Below are 23,909 nucleotides of genomic sequence, written 5' to 3'. Positions count from 1 at the left end.
GGAACACACTGAAGACAGTTTGTCTCTTACACAACAAACTCGAATGGTCCCAGATTGATAGTTGAATTAACCAAACGTTGGCAAGATATATGCCAATCCCTATGTCGTTCTGGTTTCACTTGTGTTTTCTAATCGGAATTTCACTCTCCACAAGTACCAAGTAACAATGAACAGTAGTAGACTTCTATTCAAAGCATCCTGTTGCAATACTCTGGGAGATGAATTTCTGTTCTCAGCACAAATGAAAGAAATTTGAAATGTTGCTATCGAACCATTCCTGTCATCCATTCCAAAAATTAGCTTATCTCTCAGTACACATCCTGTCTCATCACTTTTTCCAGATACTAGCAACAATGAACTGTTCTAGTCCTTAAAATAGTTGATGACACAGGAGCAGCAACAAGTCACTAGATATAGCTGCCACATGTATTATGGATTCCACCAGCCCAATATTTTATTTAACATAACAGGCCCAGTAGTGACTTCCACCCCGCTTGCATGACTCTATACTGCTCTTCCACACCCGAAGTTATGTAGCAGAACACACACAGCCACTCCAGCTTATCATGTTTCAGGCAAGTTCCAACACATTTTGTGAGGTGGAGTGGAAAAGTTGAGATATAACACATCATTTTAGGGAAAATGATGAGTTACACTCTCTGTCCTAATGTATGAAATATGATTAAGATATTTCATTAAAAAAATACTTAAGTTTCAGACAGCGAATTGTGGGAGAAATAGTGTATTAATATTTGCAGGTAATACGGGGTACATGGGCGCAGCATATCTGCAAGATGAGATGACAAGTTCAGTGTCTCCACCTGGTGTGGGCCATTAGTTCTTAGAAGTCGAACTTTGAGATGTGTTGCGACCATGAAAGAATGGTGCTCACAATAGCGATAGATGTTTTTAAACTGTCATTCTGATATTATTTCTCAATCTGACATTTTTCTTTGTCAAAATGTATTTTTGTTGTGCAGTTTAATGAGACAAGACATCTATAACTAAAACAATTGTAATATGATTGTGTTAAACATATCTTAGGGGAGCTATCTTCAATGTATAAAGCAGCTTTAATTTTCTTGGTCGCAGATTCCATGTCTCTTTCACCTTCTAGCACTTAAGACACTGCAAAGGAAATGAAGTCCACTAAGAAGGACAGAAGCACATTTATTTGGATCTGATCAGCAGGTCCAAATCACAATTCCTTCACATCATAGGCGACCATAAAAACTATAATATCTACCATTTACTGATCAATTCAATAGGTGGATAAACAATACCTCAAAGTTAATAAGATTTATTTTTCTGCTGCCACCAACTGTCATCTTGTAATTTCAAAATGGCTCTGAGCACTATGGGATTTAACTTCTGAGGTCATCAGTCCCCTAGAATTTAGAACTACTTAAACCTAACCAACCTAAGGACATCACACACATCCATGCCCGAGGCAGGATTTGAACCTGCGACCATAGCGGTCGCGTGGTTCCACACTGTAGCGCCTAGAACCGCTCGACCAGCCATCTTGTAATTTCACCTAGGATTGTTTTCTTTAATTAAACTACATGGTGTACATAAAAGTCCGGGAACACTTTCAATTATTTATAGCATTAGAACCAAACATTGTACACGTATCATACACATGTTACTTTGAAGAGAAACCCAGACTTCCTTTTTCTTTTTTTTTTCATGTATATGGCTACAGCATAGTTTGGTAATTTTGCTGATAGTCAGTGCTAGTCGCAAACATGGCCAGTTCAGGTGCAGAGTGAGCTTTCTGTCTATCAGAGTTCGATGAAAACAGGTGGGCTACAGCTGTTCAAAGATCTTTAGAACCAAGTACAGTAATAAGCTACCAACAAGGAAGGCCATTTACCACTGGCACAACAAATTCCACCCCATTTTCATCATGAAGTTCGTGGGTACCTGAGAACGGAGCTGCCGCATCAATGGATCGGCTGTGCTACAGAAGGGGACAGCTATTTTATGAAATGGTCTCCCCGATCACCAGATCTCACTCCGTGTGACATTTTCCTGTAGGGACACATCTGGTTTATGTACCGCCTCTACCATGTGATGTAGCAAAGCACCGGGAGAGAATACGAGAAGCGACTGCCACAGTCGACGATGTCGTGCTGGGACAGGTATGGCAAGAATTTGATTACCATATTGACTTCTGCCGGGTCACTCATGGTTCGCATATAAAATGTTTGTAAAAAGAAAACTTTCATAATTGAAAGTGTTCCCATACATTATGTACACCATGTACTATTATTTGGTATCTGTCTTGTAAACTGTTTATTTGTGTTACTGTTTCAAACAACAGTCTCTTATTATTGTGCTTATTTGTTCATTTAATATTGTTTTAAGTTATTTTTACAATTTGTTGATTAAATTTAACTGAACTTGATTACCTTGCTGTTGTCGTCATACAATCAAAGGGATCACCCTTTGTTGTTTATTGTAAATGATTTATTATTTGTTCATTAGGTCACAGAAGCATCAGGTTTCCCAGTTGTCTTTTTATACTTGTTAGTTAAGTCATTTTGCATTATGTTACTAAAAAATCAAAGATTTCATGTTATGTTTTTGTTTCATTGTTGGCACGCAATTTTCCTGTCGATGTCAATACATAATTTTTCAAACATTTATCAGACAATGGAAAATCCAGGATGGAATGTAACAATATCATGAAAGGAACGTTGCTACTCGCCATATGCTGTCGTGGATAGGCACAACAGAAAGACTGTCACAAATAAGCTTTCGGCCAACATGGCCTTTACACACACACACACACACACACACACACACACACACACACAGTCTCTGGCAACTGATTTTGAAAATTTTAGATTGTTCAATAAGTACTTTATTTTAAGATAACTCTAAACAAACCCATTTGTATTTTGTGGTAGTGTGTTGCAATGAGTTTTTTCTAGTTAAATAATGTTATTGTTGAATCTGAAATTTTACTCTGAAGAAGCATGTAACAAGGATGAGGAACCACTACACATATTTTGTATTTTTGTTTTTTTATTATTCATTACATTTCACAAATATTTTGCTTCAAAGTACAACAAAATGACAAATTTTATGATTATACACGAGAAGAACTCTTTGTGCTTGCCAGCATCACTATGTTTTTATCCCCTAGGTACACAAAGTTCTTTAGTTTTAAATGTTCATACTTAATGTGTTGCTCATTCCACAGTGTGTTTACTACTAAGTAAGTGATTACTGACCATCCTTGTAAAAGCTAGCATCCAGTCATGTAAATTGTTTTATGGATAAGATAGATGACTCCACACCTATGTATGACATGTTAATCCAAATCTTGATTAAGAGTGATGTATAAATTGGAATGGACAGTTACAGAAAGTAGTCAGCTCACAACCTGTGACTTCCATGTATTTTTTATAGTCCATAATAGCACTTATAACCTCAAAATTAAGTAAAAATTGGTGCATGACTGTACACCACACCCATTAACAATTTGATAAACCTGCAATACGATGCACAAGGCAAATAAAAATCATGGATTAAGAAGATCCTTATATTTTCCTTTTACTGGGTTCAGTGGTCTATGAGCAAAGAGGCCAACATACACATTTATGATAAACTCTAATAAAATGTTAGAGTACTTGCTAATGACCTAAGCAGATAGTCTAGAGACAGCATTTGATGCTAAGTGTATATTGATACAAATATTTGCTACAAGTTACTAAAGATTGCAGACCTGAACCAGAATCACATTTTGTAAACAGTGCATTTCAAATTCAGGCATTTGTTGGAAATGAATGGATAGGTCTTTGTAGTAAGCTGACATTTTGAATCAATCCTAAGGCCCTTCTTATACGGTACAATTGGAGAAGATCTGTCCATACCAGACAGGTACCTGGAATGAACTCCTAGTCCAGACCAATGTTTTCACTTGTTTGAGAAAAGTTTCATGTTACCCTTTTAATTATAAACTGCACACCTAAATCAAATCTTGCAATGTAGTTCACTATGCACCAAGGATGAATAATACCACCAAACTTTACAAGGATTAACAACTACGTCATTGTTCAATACCATATGCACAAATGGCCTAGCAGTACTTGTAGAATGTTGAAAATAATTCACAAATAAAGAAGGTGTAGTAGCAAAATATGTAACAACCTTCTCTTCTGAGCAATACTAGTGACATTAATGTCTGGCCACTATGCAGAAATACAGAAATTATTTTTTCTAAATCACAAAATAAAGCTGTATAAAAAAGCACTTACCTCATTGGCAGTATTTAAATACTCAAGCCACATAGTTTCACCAAACTTCTTTACAGAACTGTGTAATTCAGAAGAACCATGCAGACCTCTTGAGTCATTGTATAAAATACTGTTACTTATAACACTTTTGTATAAACTTGCAGCATAGCCATAGTTACTGCATTTAGACTGTTGTAAAGAAAGTGATGTTGATGGGGAAGCACATGCTACAGATGACTTGAGTCTTGCATTGTAGTGTGTATCTTGTTGGCTCACCTTCAAGTTTTCCTTAGTGGAAACCATTTTGGCTTTTTCAAGGTGGCAATTGTTCATCAGGAGAAGGTACTGAACTGAATGAATAAGCATACAGTGCATTGTGTGATACAAGATTTACTTCGTATTACACAGCCAGTATTAAATAAATTGTAATAAATTACATACCAGCATTCCTTTCTAATGCTGAAAATATAATTAATCACAAAACAATGCCCTGAGCAAGAGTGAAGTTTACACGTTTTACTGGCTCATTTTCATTAATGTTTTACACGGGACCCCGGGTTTGATTCCCGGTGGGGTAGGGGATTTTTCTCTTCCCGGGGACTGGGTGTTTGTGGTATCGGTATCATTATCATCATCATCATCATCATCATCATTTGTGTCAGTGGCTACAATGGACTGTGTAAAAAATTGGACTGTGTAAAAATTGGGACTTTGTACGGGCACTGATGACCGCGCAGTTGAACGCCCAACAAACCAAACATCATCATCATTAATCTTTTACAGAATCAAAGTAGTACTCAATTTGTTAACATGCATTCTCTTGCAGTGCACAATTCTCAGAATATCAGAGCAGAATCTATCTCAAAAGAAAAAACCACAAAAAGTGAAAATTTCAATAAAGGTTTTAAGAATTGTCTACTAGAAAAATAGGGATAACTCAGAACAACTGATATGAATAATAAACTAATTTTATGCATACATAGAAAATGTACTAAACAAGATTTGGAGCCTTAAGAATCACTACTTAATTAAAGAACTGTTGCGCACAAATCATCTGCACTAACAATTGTGAAAACTGCAACCCCAAGAAAGTCACATGTGCTTGCATTTTCTACCACCAATTATGTACGCTACTATACACAAATGATTACAATCACAGCACTGAATATTATCTCTGGCTTTGAGGATTGTGAAGACCCTGCACACTGAAATTAGAAAATACAAGTGCTGCGGAACACAATCAAGGAGACACTGGACTTGTTATGGGGACTCTCTCTCCATACAGTTTCTATGAGAGTCTACAAATAGTCTACAGTGTTCAATCAAGTATCCATGACAAACAAGTTGCTAACCAAAACATATCCAGGACACATTTTCCGGTTAACGTGTCATGTGAAAGTGCAGTAAAGTACACTGTGTATATGACATTATTCAAAGAGGTTTTCTGCATTCCTTGTCACATGTGGCTGGGCATAATCCTACTGAAGTATGCTGGGTGGTGTTGTCAGGAGGAAAAGATGTATGTGGGACTCAAAAATATATTGATGCAGGAGTAGCTGTTCACATTTTCAAAACATTTACAATATAAGTCAATATTTCATATTGTATTGAAGGACCGTCAAATCATTGAACTCTGTGTTGGTCTGCTACATCACTCCACAACAAAATCAGCTGGACATGGATGGTTCAATATGAAAGATGATAAGATTTCTCAAAGATGTATAAATAACCCACGCAAATTCAATTCCACATCTAGATAGACGGGATGTTCAAATCTTTTAAATGCTACTCGTAGATGAAGGTAAATGTGCAACGGCACTCTGACATTCAGTTTCAAGACAGAGGCATAGATAGGTACATGGGCAGCAACTGAAGTCTGAAGTACACGAACACTTTTATGTTTAACACTAACATTCCCAGCTACAATTTGTACTGTATCAGAATGTTTTAGCAAGTATCCTGGTTGACTACGAAGAATCAACTGAGCAAAAGATGATCACAATATGTGAAATAGGCACAAATAATGTGTAATGCGAAATTACAGACTCTCTGCACTGCTCTGTTTTGGCACAGACATTGGCAGTGAACACACAGCACCTATCAGCTGGGCGCACATGTTATGCCGCCTCCAGTTGAAGTTGTCACAGACTGCCTGGAACACACGCCTTACCGAAAACACAAGTTTCATCATTACGCCAAATGAATTAGTTTTTACTGTACCACTGATTGTCTGTACAGCCTTTTTAAGTCTGAAGTGTTCTAATGACTGCTGTCTGTTACCACATAGCCTATTTGAGCGGCTGTTAATAAGAAGTAATGCACTTTAAACTATAGAAGAGTTGAAATGAGAGTTCATTTTAAGTCATTTTGTGGCTCAGAGTAGAGATTTCTATCTTCCACTTAGTGTTCCCTGCAAGATGGAACAAAGTCTAAAAGAATTGGATGTTTGAGCATGGCCATGGCCTGAAGGATCCAGACCACTAGAATGAATCATCAAGACAATAATTCATCAAGAAGAGATGCATGAGGTAACAGACAACAATCTAAAATGGTGTTTAAGGAATACTCAAGCTATGTAATGCATACCCACAGCTTTTACCACAGCCATTTCTCAAATTTTACACTGTACTTGGTAACCATGAGGGGAGATGAAACTGTTATACTGGAAAGATTCCAAGTTTCGCAAGAAAGTATACCAATTTTCAAGAAATATTGAGAAGATAACATTTGTTGCCTGTGGCAACTGAGAATTAACAAAGTTACATTACTTGACGCATTACACTGGCTAAATATTTTGACAATTAATGAAGGATACTGAGGAAATATTATTGAAAAGTTCACAATAACATCATTCATGAACAAAATACTTCAATAGAGGGTAGAAAACTGGCAGCCACGAATAACAACAGCATGGATGCATTACAGATATGCAACACAAATATAACACAACTATGATTTAGAAGAAAATTTGGTGGGTGTGACAGAGAAGACAGCCTGACTTATTTACAACTGATGAACAAAACATCCACCATCTCAGCACATCCATTGACTATGAGACTACATGTCGAACATGCCCAGTGCAATATTCATTACACCCATAGCCACCGAGCAGATGTTGGCACTGTGGTTGCTAGTTATCGCCAACACATCCGACACAACATAACTTCTCACCTTAATCCTGTGAGAAGTGACCAATTACTTCTCCTATTTGTTGTGTTGCACATGACTACACATCTTTGACTGAGATAACAGGAGGAATGTCATAAATTACAGGAGTAATAATAAAAAAGAATAAGTACAAAATTTCAAAAAGTTACTAGATGATAACAGTGAACTATTAGAAGACAAGACCCTTAAAAACTGGGAGACAAAATTAAATCTGACTTTGTGTCTAAATTGTCAAAACAAAATAACAGAATAATTACTTAGAATATAAAGTTAACGTACTAGAGGAGAACTTACCATCATGAGGGCACAATATTGCTCGTTATGAGTTTTGTCATTATTTCACAGATGGAAATACACATTTTCATACAGTATAAACTGATATTTCAAACATGAAAGAGCATGTAGAGTCTTGCAACATGAAACAGTCGAGTCCTCAGTCTACCTTAACCAGCTTAGAGGAAAGATTCCAAATGTTTGTTGAATGTGAGGTGTAATCCGCTAGATCAAAACCACTTTTGTGGAAAGCAGTACTGATCACAAAAATGAATCTGAAAAGATTTGGGTTGTGTTAAAGGAAACTAAATGAGCTCTAGAAATTAGAAAATTTGATCAAAGTCTGGCAGTGCTGAAAGAATTTTTTGAAGATTTACAGCTAGGAAATAGTATGAATTTGTGAAAACATATTTCCCAAATTTAAACCGCAAACTGGGGGTGACGGTCGGAGGAGGGGAGTTTGTTCAACTAATGTATTTCTTAGGTGTATTCTGATGTTCACTACCCAATAAGGGGGATGACTTGAAAAAGGTAGACTTCACACTAGATTACTTAGTGGGAAATTCAGCAGAAGGGGTAACACCCATTCAGAGGACTAAGTCGTGGAATGATTTTCAGGAGAGTATTAAATCTAAGTACTGGTCTCCAAGCACTCAAGAGAAATTGACACTAAAATTATTAGACCCAAAACAATACAACAATTCTTGGGGCATGAACAAAAAGGTTTACTGAATGGCACCTTACGGGGTCATTCCATACCAAGCGGTCTAGGAAAAAAATAATTGGTTGCTCGACCATCTCAAAAATTTGATATTTACTGTGTCAGTTCCCTAATGTTCAGTCGCTCAAAAAAAATTTAATTTCTTTTGATTTTTTATCAATTGGAAACTGTGGCCATTTTTGTTTCACACTGTAAGTGGCTTTTTGCATTAACATGCGTTATAGGATTTTTTAAATTATTTTGTAATGAGTTTCCCCAGACCTTTCAAACAAGAAGCATTTAATTCAGCACACACTGGACTATAAATTAAAACTGTGATCACTTAGCATAATGCGTCCCTTAATTTTTAATATCTCAAAGCTACTAGTCACAAATGAAAAACCTCAATTTTTTAACAGTATTCCTCTAAAGGAGGAATTTCTCAGCCTTAATATTTTTTTGCTATTACATTACACATTACTGTTACTTTTTATAGAGTATTAATGGTGAGAAGCTTACACATAAAACATACACTATTAAAAAAAAGGAGTTTGAATTTTTTCATTCTTTGGCCAGCAATGTCTTTGTTACGGGACCAGATAAAAATCTGTAAATTACACACTTGATAGATCTTCATGATATCAAACTTCAGTACAAATTTCAACTTTGAGATTGAATGGAAACTTACGGAATGGGGAAAAAATTGAACATGAAGAGTCAAAAATATGTTTCTTAAGATCTGCAATATCAGAACTAATGGAATAAAATAGATCAATTAAATAATTTACACACAAGAAAAACACATAAAATTAAAATAAATGATTACTTGTTGAATCAATCCTCTGCAGACAGTTTCACCGAATCCTCTGCAGAGAGTTTCACCAGGCTAGGTGACAGCATCTGGAAGTCTGTACAAGCTCACAGATGAGCCTGTGCAAGTCTGGGCATTGTCTTCCCCTTTGACCATCATCTGTTTACTCAACTTAGTTAACAATGAGCTCTTAAAGTGTGGCATTTACCAGTGGAGTCTCAGTGTTCTGTTGGTGTTCTTATTAATGAAGCTTGGCATAAAGGTGTGTATGGATTGTTTCCTAAAGACATTACATTAATTGAAGATTATAGTGATGAAGAAAAAGTGTCGCTTTACTTACAAATTGGCTCAGAGGTTAACTCAACCTGCAAGTACCATGAAATTAAATACTTACATAAATCACCTTTTTGACCACTCTTGCTTGGACCCTTTTAAGAATCATAACAAAAGGTCTGAGAGAAATAACATCTGATAATTATATATTTTAAAAATCTGTTTTATCAATATAATACCAGGGAAGTCATTATGTCCAACATGTTATTCTAAGATATTTGTTATTAACAAAGAAAGGGACAGTGATGGTCTAGATAAAGAATTTTGTGACTTATCAGAAACTATCAAAAAGGATCGAGATTGTGAAATCCTATATGTATTGCCTGCTAGTAAAATTAGAAAACTATGTGAAGAAAAAGGACCTTTCGTTTTGAATGTAAAAACTGAGAATGTGGCAATTACTGTCACAAAGAATTTGGAAATTTGATTTCAAAAGAAATATTGCACTAAACCAGATTGAAGTTCTAAGAATTCTCTGATCAAATATGATGATTTGACAGGAAAGCTAAAAACTAAGTGTTGTATTTCAGACAAAGAGGATAAAGTTAAGATTATCACTTCACTACAAAATTCCTCGAGTCGAGCAAAAGTTAGTAATGAATTTAATGTGTCAAAATAATTGGTTAAATTAACACAGCAGTTAATAAAAGAACACAGAATTTTACCTGCATTACAAAATAAAAATGCATCTAATTCCATAGATAAAAACAAGACTGAAAACGTTATTACATTTTATGAATGAAGCAACAACAACTGTTTGATGGATGGCAAAAAAGGTTGTTTCTGTGAAAGAAAATTTTACTAAGGTTCAGATATAAAAAAAGGTTGATATTGTGTAATTTAAATTAACTATTCACTGAACTCAAAAAAGAACATCCTGACATTAAAATTGGAAGGTCGAAATATTGAGTTGAGATCAAAATGGTGTATTGTTGGAGGGGCATCTGGCACCCATTGTTGGGAACATTCATATTTTACTCTTTGATGTGTTATATGTATGGTAGTTTATGTTTTCTCCTTGATCTTCGTTATGTACAATGTTGAATAAATGGTCTCTAAAAATGTATGAACTGGCAATATGGTGTATTACGTATTTGATTAAAAGGTCAACTTTATAATCTCACACAGGACTAATTAGAATCAATATATAATAGGTTATGGGCCCAAGAGAGATTAGTGAACTTTCCATACCAAAGGAATAAACTGATAAATCAAGGTTCATAATTTTCGCGCGTGTTCAACGTGTTGCTATCGTATTTTTTGCTTAGAAACTTTCAAGATTTATTTGTTTAACTGTCTGAACGTATTCAAGATGGCTTTGGGTGGACAATCACTGTTTAATTTTGAAAAGTTGACCAGTATGACAAACTATAACGACTGGAAATTCACGTTGGAAATGTACCTGAAACATGAGGGACTATGGGAAACAATTGCTGGCACTGAGGAAGATGACAAGAATGTACAGAAATTATTATCAAAATTATGTTTATCTGTAAATTCATCCGTGTACCCAAAACTTCGTGGAGCAACGACTGCTAAAGAAGCATGGCAAAATTTACAATTTGCATTTGAAAATAAGAGTTTATCTAGTTATATTGGGCTATTACAATGCTCAATGAATGTACGATTAGCTTCTGAGAAAAATATGGAGGCGTTGTTGTTGTTGTTTTGGGGGAAGCGACCAAACTGCGAGGTCATCGGTCTCATCGGATTAGGTAAGGATGGGGAAGGAAGTCGGCCGTGCCCTTTCAAAGGAACCATCCCGGCATTTGCCTGGAGCGATTTAGGGAAATCACGGAAAACCTAAATCAGAATGGCCGGACGCGTATGGAGACGTATTTGTCAAAAATTATGTCACTTTCTCAACAAATTCGAAGCATTGGTAAGAAAATGGACGATGATTTCGTAGCTGCAATTATGCCAAGTGTACTCCCAGCAGATTTCCAACCCTTGATATGGCAATTGAGAATTCGGGTGTCAAGATTACTAGTGATTTAGTAAGTCAGCGATTAATTCAAGAATCGACGAAACGTCAAATTGCATCCACAAATGAGACCACAGATTTGGCGCTCGTAGCTAGTAAGCAGGACAGTAAACACCAGAAGACGAATATCCAACGTGATGTTCGAAATATCAAGCCTTTTCAGTGTTATTGTCAGAAACCTGGTCACAAGGCGAATGGTTGTAGAACAAAGAAGAAACCAAATAAATTTTCAAATTCTGCGAATGCAGTGAGTACTGAAAACGAAACTGTGTTAATGGCTCTAACTGCGTCTTCGCATCATAGTGATGGCTGGTATGTGGATTCGGGTGCTCACGACACATGACGAATCAAAGAGACTCATTCAACACTTTCCAATCGACCACAGCTGCTACAGTGACAGTAGCAGATAATAGCAATCTTCAGGCTATTGGAGAAGGCGATGTTCATCTTCGAGTTACTTGTGACGACAAGAATAAACAGATAACTGCTAATGATGTTGCGTATGTTCCAAGCCTTGCATACAACCTACTGTCGGTTAGTCAGATGACAAGACGTGTATTGTGTGTATTGTTTGACAATGCGCAGTGCGTTGTATACAATATAAGTGATGTAATTATTTCTGGAACACCAGTAGCAACAGCAACTCAAATAAATGGTATTTATCGATTAGATGAAGTGCATCATTACGCAAATGTTGTAGAAACTGACAGTTATGAATTGTGGCATGGAAGACTGGGACATTTGAATCGTGTAAGCATGCATTTATTAAAAAAAAAAAAATAATGGCTGATGGACTGAATTGGTCTAACGTCAATTTAGATCCGTGTATTCCCCGCATAAAAGGTAACAACCTTTTCCTAAAACATCAGGTAGAAGAGTAAAAGATCTACTTGCCATTGTGCAGTCTTATGTTTGTGAACCAATGAGCATGGCTTAGTGGGGAGAATCACGATATCTTCTCACTTTTACGGATGATCTGTCAAGAAAATATTTTGGTTATATGTTAAAATCAACAACAGTGACACATTCATCGAATTCAAAACACGAGTAGAAAATGAAACTGGTCGAAAAATCAGAATACTTCGAACAGACAATGGAAAAGAGTTCGTCAATCGGTGCATGAAGTTATTTTTAAAGACAAATGGAATTCAACAGGAAACAACAACTCCTTTCACCAAAGAACAGAATGGTGTTGCAGAACGCTTAAATCGGACAATCATTGAAAAAGCAAGATCAATGTTAACAGATGCAGGTCTAAGTAGACAATTTTGGGCTGAACCTGTAAACATAGCAATTTATTTGAAGAATCGATCTCCAACAAAAGCTGCTAAGAATGTCACTCCTGAGGAATTATGGAGTGGTGTCGTCGAATAAATCTGAGTCATTTACGAATCTTTGGATGTCGAGCATTTGGAGCATTTGTACATATACCAAAAGAAAAAAGAACGAAATTAGAAGACAAATCTAAGGAACTTATCTCTGTTGGATATTGCGAAGATTCTAAAGCATATCGTCTGATTGATCCAAATTCACCAAAGACAATTGTGAAAGCCCGTGATGTGCAATTCGTCGAAAACTCAAAGTGCACTTGTGGAAACAGTAATCCAAACAGTAACCCAATTGACGATAATCGTATAGACAGTCATCAACTAAAATCACTGAGGGGCAACTGAACTGACACAACCTGCTGAAGTTGACAGAAATGCAGTTTATCTTGAATTAACACAAAGTGACACTGAGAAAACAGTAAATAGCAACGGACATAGTCGCACGGAAGTTTCATAGCCAGAAATGCGACCTGAAATTAGAAAATCATCACGTGAAAGAAAACCAAATACTAAATATTTTAATTATGATTTTGCGTGTCTTCCTTGTATTTCTGAACCAAATTCGTATGAAGAAGCAATGAATTGTGGTGACTGTGAAAAATGGAAGGAAGCCTTAGATAATGAATATAAATCTTTACTTGAAAATGAAACATGGATTTTGACTGATTTACCACCAGGCAGGAAGGAAATTAATTCGAAATGGGTGTCCAAGGTGAAAGAAACGTCAAATGGTGAAATTGAACGTTATAAGGCTCGTTTTGTAGCGAAAGGTTATTCCCAAATACAAGGAATAGACTTTGATGAAACGTTCTCGCCTGTTGTTCGTCATTCTTCACTTCACATCCTGTTAGCTTTATCAGCTGAATTTGATCTTGACATTGAACATATGGATGTTCAAACTGCGTCCCTATATGGTGATCTCGATGAAGAAGTTCACATTCGTCAACTTGAAGGCTACGTGAAGAAGGGGGAGGAGATGAAGGTTTGCAAGCTGAAGAAGGCAATTTATGGTCTAAAACAGGCGTCACACGTTTGGAATATGAAATTAGATGTGACATTACATAAAATGAACCTAAAGGAGTCAGAATATGATTCTTGCATTTACTTCAGAATTGAGAAACAAAATATACTCATTATAGCTTGATCATTTTCTCTAATAGAAATAATAGGTGGAAGAAAGACTTGAAGAAAGGACTAATGTATCAGTTTAAGATGAGAGATCTTGGTGAACTTAGTTGGTGTCTTGGCATGAGAATAAAATGCAACAGGAAACACAGGACGATTAGTATTGATCAAAGCAAATACGCAGCAAACATACTCAAGAAGTTTGGTATGGAACATTGTAATCCAGTTGCATATCCATTTGAACCCGGCTCAAAGCTGCAAAAATGTGAAACTAAATTGACAGATGAGGAAAACCTTGTGTTACATCGCATTCCTTATCAGCAAGCCGTAGTATCACTACTGTATTTAGATCAAAGCACAAGACTGGACATTGCATATGCTGTGGGGTTTCTAAGTAGATTCAATTCTAATTATCGGAAAATCCACTGGGAAGCAGTCAAACGAATTATGCGATACATTAAAGGCACAGTCAATGTAAGAATAACTTTCCAAAAAAGTGGAACAACTGAAACTGAAAGTTTCTGTGATGCTGATTATGCATCAGATCTCCATCAGCGGCTATCAACGACTGGCTGTATCTTCAAGTTAGCTGGGCCAGCAGTTTCCTGGACTTAAAAACGACAACAAACTGTCGCTCTATCAACTACAGAAGCTGAGTATATGGTTCTATCAGCAGCAGTGCAAGAATTGGTATACCTCCAAGGATTGCTTCGTGAATTGTGTGTTTCGCATAGTGAAAAACCAGTAAGTGTATGCTGTGACAATAGAGGTGCCATTGCACTGAGTCACAATGGTGTGCATCGAGCTCGAACAAAACACATGGACGTGAGGCACCACTATATTCATCATTTAATTAAAACAGGAAAATTCAGTGTGAAACCTGTAAGTACCGATAAGCAGAAAGCTGATTTTTTGACAAAGGCACTGCCTAAAGGTAAATTTTCAGAGTTCATGAATTGACATCTCGAGAACTTGTGGGGGTGTTGGGAACACTCAGTTTTACTCTTTGATGTGTTATATGTATGGTAGTTTACGTTTTCTCCTTGATCTTCGTTATGTACATCGTTGAATCAATGGTCTCTAAAAATGTGTGTTCCTGGCAATATGGTGTATTGCGTATTTGATTAAAAGGACAACTTTATGATCTCACAGAGGACTAATTAGAGTCAATATCTAATACCCATAATGTTTGAATTTGTTTGTATCATCAGAATGCAAAGTTCATGATGGATGGCGCAAATCTTAAAGATTTGACTATAAAGACTTTTTGGAAGTTTTCGTTTGCAATATTAATTGTTACAATTGTATGATCATGGGAAAATGTCAAGACTGTCCAGGCAAACAAGCTTTCCTTGACGTGTGTGAAGCATCAGAAGATGATTTGATGCCTGAAAATATACAATACAAACAATGGATGATAAAGACAGAATGGAAATGGTGACAATTGCAAAACCAAACAAAGAGTTTTTTGGAGTGTTAACCTGAATTACACTATTTTATTGCCAAAGTTCAGGACAAATTTCTGATAGACAAAGAGCAAACCTTGGCAGCTGAGTGCTTAGTTCTTGCCGACTTTTCAAAAAACAATTCCTTTATTGATCAAGATGAAGTACAAGAGTACAACTGGATAAACGAAGAACCCATACTTCATCCATTTGTGTTCTATTATAAAGATCAACATAAAATCACAGTTTTTTTGTGTCGTAAGTGACTACCCTGAGCACAATGCTACAGCAGTGCATGCTTTTCAACTGCAATTAACAAACTAGATAAAACAGGACAGAACTTCCATAAACAAACTGATCTACTTCTCTGATGGTGCTGCAAGTCAATATAAAAACAAAACAAAAGAATTATTAACATCTCCTTTGCAGGAGAAGGACATGGATTTGATGCAGAATGGCACATTTTTGCATTATGCTTCAGGAAAAATGCATGTGATTGAGTCGGGGGTGCAACAAAACAAGCTGTCACAAAATCTAGTCTTCAGTAGACCCAAGAGAACCAGATCTTGACACCTGAAGAAATGTTTAAATTATGTAAAGCAGAGGTAAAAGATTTACCAATGCTTTTAAAATGTGAGGAAATACAAGAACTCTACACCAATATCTTGGAGGAAAGATTCAAAACTTGTCAGAAGATTAAAGGCATCTGATCTTTTCATTGTTTCATACCTCAGTCAAACAACTTGCTGAAGTGTAAGATCACATCAACATTCCCTGATAGTGAACTTCCCCAGTGTGGAAAAGATGTACCACTGACACTTAAAAAAAAGGACACAGTGGCATGGTTTTATGGTGAACAATGATGGATTGGTGAAGTTGTTAATACTTATTGTAAAAACCAATATGTGCATGTTTCATTTTACACCTACCAGGACAAAGGATCTTGTTTAAAAAAGTTGAAAAGGATCTTGCCTGGGCACCTGTTAAAAATGTACTGAAGAACATGTCTCCCCTGGAATTTACAACTGCGACTGGCCGAACTTTTAACCTAATGCCCAAACTGAGTGAGGAAACTTATCTGTTGTTCAATGAACAACGTAGTAAAAACAAATAAGGTGAGAACAAGATCAATGCAATTAGCTGGCTCATTTTTTTAAAAAAGTGATCATAGATATGCTTAAATTATGTAACTGATATACTTTATCTATTAGTCCAGATACCGCCGACAATAAGAAAAGCCTTTCCAACTCATACTGGTAATTTTTTTAGTAGCTTCCCATTGAATCTCAAGGTTGAAATTTATACTGAAGTTCGACATCATAAAGGTCTATTGAGTGTGTAATTTTCAGATTTTTAAATGATCCCCCAACAAAGATACTGCTGGCCAGAGAATGAACAAATTCAATATTTATTTATTTATTTTAAAGTGAACTTTTTTAAGTGTAAACTCCTCACAACTGACACTCCATAAAAAGTAACTACACTATGTAGTATAGCACCAAAAATATTAAGACCAACAAATTACTCCTTCTTTGGAGAGATATTGTTCAAAAATTTAGTTTTTTTTAATTTGCAACCACTAAATCTGACCCATTAAAAATATATTAAGAAATGCATTTAGTTAGATGATCATGGTTTTAATTTATAGTCCAGTGTATGTTGAAAGGTCTGGGGCAACTGCTTACTGTATAATTTTTTAAAAAACATGATGTTTCTAAATGCAAAAGAATGGTTGCAGCCCAAAACAAAATGAATGCTGTTTCTACATGATAACGAATAAAAAAAATTTAGAGTCCACCAAACATGAGGGAATTCACCCACTGAATATCAGTTTCTTCTGAGATGGTCAAGCTACCAACGCTGGACCACTTGATATGGACTGACCCAAGAATTAATATCTTTAAGTACAGTGAAAGATTTTTTCCCAATACTACCATTAACTGGCGCATATATTATCAGAGTGAAAGGTACAAAGAGCAAATTAATTAAAAGGGAAACAAGAGCAACTATCAAAATTGGACCATTTACATTTACATGAATTTTATTAGTGGACTTAATATAAATATTCAGGTGTTTTATGGAGTAGATTGGTTGAAGAAGTACAAAGTGATTTTAGATTTCCATGCATCATCAATGAAGTGCAACGTGGACAATCACCATGATGGAATACAATTTACATCACCACCTTAGTAAGTACTAAATATGTGAGGCTAAATCACATCCGTTTAGTAAATAATACAAAAGTAGTGGAGAAAGAAAATGTTAATCAGCTACAATAAACATCACTTACATTCATAAAAATTGTATACGAGTCTGATTTATTAACTAATATGTAAAAGGAAGCATTGTACCATGTTTTATGTACCCATGAGAAAATGTTTCCAACAAACTAGGGGTCATAGGCCATCATATATGTAATTTTAAAATTAAGAATAAAGGACTATTTTTCTGCAAATCCTAACCAGTACTGATACGTTTAAAACCTTAAGCACAAGAAGATATTAATAAGATGACAGATAATGATATAGAATGTAGCATAAGTGCCTTCAACAATCCTTTACTGATAGTACGAAAGGTTACAGGCAGGGTTCACCTCATGCTACATGCATGTACTTTCCATAGACATATAGAGACTGAGGGAGATATATCAGTGTACATCAATGAAATATTAGTACATTTTGAGGAAGCAAAGTACTTTAGTTTGATGGATTTGGCAATTGGCAGATGAGATTAAATGACAATTCAAAACCATACTCAGTTTTTTTACATGATGGAATAAACTTTCAGTTTAAAGTATTACCATTTGGGCTAAATATATTTGTTTCAGTATTTATACAAGCCTTAGGTCAAGCTCTTAGCAGACAGTTACTGCAAAATATATCAATCTATGTCGATCTTTCAGCCGGTCGGTGATGACAGAATCGAGGCACATGCCCCGCAATCTTTTTTAAATGATTTTACAGAAACTATTTGCTAAAAAAATTATTTTTGCTTTACTTGCAGCTTTATATGTCAGGTTCATTATGAGGTGCCCAACATTTCATTACTGGTCATAATTGTTGTGATATTTACGTGGAAGTAAGACACAGCACGAAATTCGAAAAAGTTTGCAATGAAAAATTGGTGTCGCTATGACTTTGTGATCAGTGCATGTTACATAATATGTTGCTGTGTATTGAAATTTAGCTAACATATTGCATTTTTCTTTAAACTTGGTGGAGGTCTGTAATTGTCACCAATCTCGAGAAAATTGATCTGACGTAGCATACTCATTTGTGGTCACACAGTGCCAGCAATAAAACTAAGGTGATATATCCAGAACATTCGTCATATTTCATAAATGGTTTGAGATATCAAAATGAGAGTTTGACAAACGACAGCACACAAACAGGAGAGTATTTTGCCATACGGTTATTATGTAATTCTTCATTATCTACCATATTGTTCCACTAACTACAGACATTTCCAGTGAAGGAATGTTATTTTTAAGAGCCATCAACAGCTGGTGAAGCAAGAAATGCTATGGGCTTTGGAACAACATAAATGAACTCATTACATGTTTATTTCATACCGTGGATGTGCTTTTTCATAAAATGCTCACCTTAGTTTTCCCCAGTTCCTCTCTTGATAAATTTAATGAACCACTGTGTAAGGATTCTCCCTCAACTGCGTCTGCACAACACGTTAGTGAGGTTAGACTGTATAAATTTCGGTGAGTTTTGGCAAAAGAAGCACATTTTAACACGGCAACAAAGAGAAATGTGTAGGTTTTCCTCAAAATTCCCCATTCATGACACTTCTCTGAAAGTTACAAATGGTTAACAAACAAGGAGAAAATTAATCGTTGTATTTTCGGTGGAATTCTTTTTGGATACTAACCACAGAAGAGGTGACAGATATTTTTGAATAGGCACCATCCGAATGTGGGCATGAGGGGCCTCTCTTAATGTTTACAAAATATGTGAGTGTAGGCTTCAGTTTAGAATGACACTTGCCCTCCAGCACTCAGTATTTACCCTACAGTGCCTGCCCAGAGCCCCACCACCACTGATCTCCCCACACTTGCCCCATTGTCTGCGCATCTACCAGCTATGGTACTCTGCCTGCACCAGCCAAAACACAGTTCTTGGGTCACAGCTGGCAGAATTTCAATAGTCCTATCTTCAGTCCTGGGTTTTCATCTTTGAATACCTGATACAGTTAATGCAGGTTTCACAACACTAGTCATTTTTGCTTATGAACCCTGAAGCCCTGTTCATTAATAAAAATAAAATCTTTCTTCCCAGGCAAACAGTGGCTTATTATGTTTCTGTTGTAGAATTCTATGACACCATACACAATTGTTCACTTAAGACACATTTAGGTCTTGGCTTGGGATTCTCTAAGATACCATATTTGTTTTGCTTTTCTCTCTAAATAGTTAGAGGATCCAAATTTATTTTCAATCCTTCGAAAGCTCCAACTTTTCAGAAGATGTGTCAGCATCTGCATCTTCTCACTGTCTATGGTGCTGGTACTGAATTTCTCTTTCAATTGCTTTATCATTTCAGATTCAATATTTGTTTCATAATCTGCATTTTTTTCCACACGAGGTATGTATTTACTTCTCAATAACTCAGAACTTGGTCAAGGTTTTTCTGCACATATCTTTCTTTTCCTGTCTGTTCTTTTTCACTGGGGATTTGCCAAGAGATACCTAACTATCATTTAATGCATCTAAAGCAACTTTTGGGGCTGCAGATGTGTGACTCATCTGAGCAGAAATACAGGTTTGTGGTTTCCACATGTTTCAATGTAGCTGAGTCAGCCACACACTTTTGTCCCTGAGTTAATTTTTTTCTGCATTTACCACATATTTTGTAGTCTGTCATTATGCCACCAATCATCTGCATTTGCACTTTAAATACATTTTTCTTACATCTGCTATGTCCATCTTCCCTGAATGGGTTACAGCAATACATGATGATCTCAAACTCCATCTTCCAGGTAGATTTGTATAATTTCAAGACACAAGACCTTTTGCAGCAACTATCTGTGTACATGTTGCAGGCACACTACCATCCAATATTTGTTAGGTTGTTAATGGCCCGCCTACATTGTTACCTTCCAGTGCATTGTTAGACCACCACCTTTTTAACAATAAACATGTTTTTCAGTGCTTTGTGTCATATTGTCAGAGTCTGAGTACAATTTATTTTGCATTAACAGCACATTCCTGTACATATTAATTTATATCTCCTAATCCCATTATCACCCTAACTTGACTTTTTACTGTTGTACAGTGTAACATGAAGAAGAAAATATATTATTTCATCAGTTTCAAAGGTGGCATGTTTTTCGATACTCAAGGTCAAAGTTCAAGGTCACTGACCTTACTTGTGTACATTCTTCAACAATGACAATCTTGCATATCATTGAAAAACTTGTTTCAAGACCTTTCCAAAATTACCTCGTTCACTGTTGTGTCTTTATTAGAATGGAAATTTCAGCCGTTTTTGTCAGCAGTACTTGTCGAATTATCTGCACACTTTTTGAGCTTCAAGTAGCCATTACTCCTGTCTTACTTGTGCTAAAATTCTGTAATTTGTTATTTTTCACTCTCTAGTCATGTGCAACGGACACACCAAATTTCATGAATATCGAAATGGGTCAGGTTGAAAATTGTACTTTTCTGTGTTCATCAAACATGGTATGACTCGTTTTTATCTTTTTTTTCTTTTAATCCTTTTCTTTTCATGTTTTGTACGAAGCAGAAAACTATCACTATAATCACGATACTAAGGGCTTATAATAGGAGAGCAGGTTATATAATAACCATTTTGATTTTTCCAGCATAATTATTCATAGTTTACTTGTCAGGTTGCCTACTAGATTCAAAAACCATCATGACAATGTATCTAATTGACTGCCATTTCATATGAGACGCTATTTCTCAATAATGATGTGCCTCGCTACTTAGTTTTCATCACTGGCACCACAGCACGTACACAATGCATTAGGGGCTGTATTGATGTGCCTGGTACATATGTCACACCATATTTCGATCTACGTGACATTGCTGTCTCCAAAAACAGTATCAATTTTATACATGAGATATCTCATCTGCCTTTTTTCAATTACTCTTTAAGTAACATGGGGTCAAATTTCTGACACTACTCTGTTTGTTTTAGTGTAACTCAAACCATGTGTACAAAATAATATTCATTCTGTATAGAATGTGAACATTTCAGAAGTAATTTTCTGTTAATCAGGAATGTAACAAAACAAATCTGTAAGCATGCAAAACTCTGAAACTTTTAACATGGGATTATAAAAGAAATAAGTTATTTTGAAATAACAAATGAATGGAGAGGTGAAACAATCAGTAATAGGGTAAAAGGAACTACTACTATCAATAAGTAAGATATTATAACAGAGTATTGCACACAATGAAGTAGAGGGGTATATATGTAAAATAAGTTACAAATGTAAGACGGGACTCAAGATAAGATAAAAAATACAACATTCTAACAAGGTTTATGGTACATTAATAAATAACCTAGACAAAATTTATAATTTGTAGAAAATTAACTTTTTCTCGCTTGCATTGAAATTTCAAACACAAAACTTTCCAAGAAGAGACTTAACTCTCTCAAAATTTTGGGCCTGGTACTATTTTCATATTAACCACAACAGAGCAGAAAGTAAAAAAGAAGTCCATAAATGGAAAAAAAATTGTTAAGATTTGAGTGTGATGCTACGTCATCACTAAAAGCAAGCACAGTATAAGTGCTATCTTATGTCAAATTCGCCTCAACTTTCCAAAGCATCTAAAGACTCAAGAGTTATACTCTAATACAGAATGGGCAATGCTGAATATATAAAATTGTACTTAGGAAACTCGGGCAATAGCCTCAGACCACAGGGCACCTACTTCTGCATTTGATCACTTGGGCCTTAGAATCAAAAAAGTTTCTACAACTTCTTACACAGTGACAATAAACTGCAGAACTCTGGGATCACGATCTAGATTAGTGGAGTTGCAAGAGGAGTTAATTAGGACCAAATAAGATGTAAAAAGGTTATCAGAAGCGTTGAAAAAATCCAGACCAAATGGAATTAAAATCAGGCCATATGTTTTATTACAGATGAAAACAGTGGGAGTAAATACAAGTGTAGCCTTTGTAGTAAATAAGAAAATTGAAAATACTACAGGTATTAAAGGAAACTCAAATATTATATTAAAACTGGTTTTAAAAATAAACAAGAGATATACTGTGGCAATCGCTTGAACCTATGGACCAACACTCAAATTCTGTTGAGGTACAACACCTCTACAAATATTTACAGTTATTTCACGCAGAATAACCTCCTCCAAACCAACAAGCACGAATTCTGAAAACCTCCAACAGACAACACCCACCCTACAATTTTTGTATTTATTTATTTGTTTTACTCCACGTACCATCCTCAAAGACAAAGATTGAGGGAATAAGGTAGATGGCATATTTCCTAATTTATAAAAACAATTCAGCTTAATACCGCGCCAATGTGTTTATTAACAAAAGTATGGTGATATGGGTATCAAACAACATAGGTTTCCTTGGTTGATGTTTTCTCGGTAAACAGGGTACAGCATGTTTTATCTTAGACTGAGACTCTTCAGCAGAATTACTTCCTGGTGTACACCACAACAGTATTTCTTATCCACTGCGTCATGACACATTGGTGTATCGCAAATAAATGTCAGGCACGTCACGAAATTTTTATGTTCCTGCTCAAGAGTAATAAGTTTCTTTTATTGTGTGCCTTATATTTCTGTCGAAAAGTTCCTATATAACAGTGTTGCACAATGAATTTGTAAAATTTGCATTTCATATTCACCCATAATTAAAAAATTGTACTGTAGGTACTTTTAAGTGTTTGCTTTTTTGCATCTAGTAAAAAAATCAAACATATGGGTGTCATCAAAGTTTATAACAATCAACATATATAAATTCCTGGGTGTAAAAACTTGTAAGTATATGAAATTGAATGACCACAAAGGCTCAGTTGAAGGTAAACCAATTGGCAGATTTCAGTCCATTGACAGAATACTGGGAAAGTGCAAGCAATCTGCAGAGGAGGCCACTTACAAGACAGTCATGCATAACATCTTAGAACATTGCTTAGTTCTGTGTGGGACTCATGCCACATAGGATAAAAAGGGAAAACTGAACATACAAATTAAGAAAGGCAGTGGCACAAATGGGCACACTTTTGTGTGACCCACAGGACAGCACCTCAGAAACGTTGAGACACCTGAAGTGGCAGACTCCAGAAGGCAGCTGCAATTTATCTCATTAAATCCTCTTTAACAAATTTCCAGAAACACTGTTACATGAAGACTCCAAAGATACTTTCAACTCCCTACTTTTCACTTCCATAGGACCCATGAACATAAAATCAGACTAATTACAGCATGCACCAAGCCATTTAAACAGTCACTTTCATACTCAGTGCATGTGAGATGAAAT

Source organism: Schistocerca piceifrons, chromosome 11, assembly GCF_021461385.2.
Source record: "Schistocerca piceifrons isolate TAMUIC-IGC-003096 chromosome 11, iqSchPice1.1, whole genome shotgun sequence".
Taxonomy (NCBI): domain Eukaryota; kingdom Metazoa; phylum Arthropoda; class Insecta; order Orthoptera; family Acrididae; genus Schistocerca; species Schistocerca piceifrons.
Note: the sequence above shows the minus strand (reverse complement) of the source record.